The sequence below is a fragment of the Oryzias melastigma genome, linkage group LG7, assembly GCF_002922805.2.
Source record: "Oryzias melastigma strain HK-1 linkage group LG7, ASM292280v2, whole genome shotgun sequence".
Classification (NCBI taxonomy): Eukaryota; Metazoa; Chordata; class Actinopteri; order Beloniformes; family Adrianichthyidae; genus Oryzias; species Oryzias melastigma.
Window position 1 is genome coordinate 22,889,247 of NC_050518.1, and position 1,645 is coordinate 22,890,891.

A 1,645-nucleotide genomic window follows, 5' to 3' on the forward strand; every position below is an offset into this window, starting at 1 on the left:
ACAGTTTTTTTTAATAAAGTTGATTAATTCACAGATTTCACCTGTCTGTTTTATTTAGAAATACAGTATACACATTAAAAGTAACAAAAATCACTTCAGTCCATCTAAATTTGTGTGTTTTAATCTGTTTTGTTGATATTGATTTTATGCTTTAAATAAAGGTAGAAATGATGGAGATTTAATACAAATCATTTTTATTTTCATACATTCAGAAAAATGTCTATTAAGACCTTTCCTTTGCACAAGTAATTCAGATTTCCCTAAAAAATCACACAACTCCTAAAATGGAAGTACATTTGTTGTCTGTCTTCTTTAAAGAAAAAAAACAAAAAACTAAATAGATATACGTAACAAGTGTTGTAAAAAGGGGTGGGACCACACAAGACTTTTCTTCTACCCACTCCTTTTCAAGCACATTGTTTGCTTTACTTGCATATTTGTATTTTGTAATTCTTATTTTTTTTATTTTTAAATTCTTGTGATTATTTTCATTTTGTGTTTGAAACAAACAAAAAAACAATAAAAAAATGTTTTACTAAATTTCCTGGTTACTTTTCTTGTAAAAACTGTTTGAAGAGACAGTTTACTTGAACCCTGCAAAACCCCAAAAAGTTCTTAAAGAGAATTAAAAAAAAACTGTGAGCCACATGAATTGGCCCTTTTAAATATATTAAATTATATTTATTCTGGAATTTAATCATGAACACTTTCTTGTGAAGCGTGTTTTATGCAGTGGAAGTATTTTTCTCTCTCAGTTTTTTCCCACGATGCATGTTTGTGAACTACACCACGATGTAACTCACCTATTTTATTACTATTATCATTTATTTATCATGTTTTACAAAAACAATAAACTTAAATAAGATGGAGCTGAACAGTTCAACAGCATCAGGTTAGTTTACTCCACACAGTAAATACAAAAGTACTTTGGTTTGTTTAATTCTGTGTAACATGGAGACTCCCTGTAATCAGACTTTAACTGTAAGTAACTCTGAACTCGACATTCTACCTCAGAACAATAATACTTCAACCAAGTGAGTCAACAATCAGAAATACTCAGTTTTAACAAGATTACTCATTAAAACTCCTACCTTGTATTGCACATGTGAAGCATGTAGAGCAGAATGAAGCTTGTTTATAATATTTATTTTTCACACTTCTTTTTCATAAATAATCTTTCTTCGTCTTTTCTCTGTAAAATAAAGCATCATTGAGGTGTATTAACAATAAAAATAACAACAACTGATATATCGGAGGATACAAACATTTCATCAGTACAGAACAAACAGACAAAAAGCTTTAGATCTTAATGTTTAGAATCTTTGAAACTTTCAGCACCATGGACAGCAGCCTTAGATCAGTGGACTCATGTCCATCCATCCAGTCATCTTTTAAACCATTTGATCCCTTATGAGGTCATGGAGCTGCTGGAGACCAACCAGGTTACTGTAGGACAAGGTCATGGTACACCCTGGACAGGTCTCCAGTCTGTCACACGGCCACAATCACACACCAAGGGACAATTTAGAGACAACAATTAGTCTAAAGAAGCATGTGTTTGGACTGTGGGAGGAAGGAGAACATACAAACTCCACACAGAAAAGCCCCAGATGGTACTTGACCTGGAGCCCTCTCGCTGTGAGAC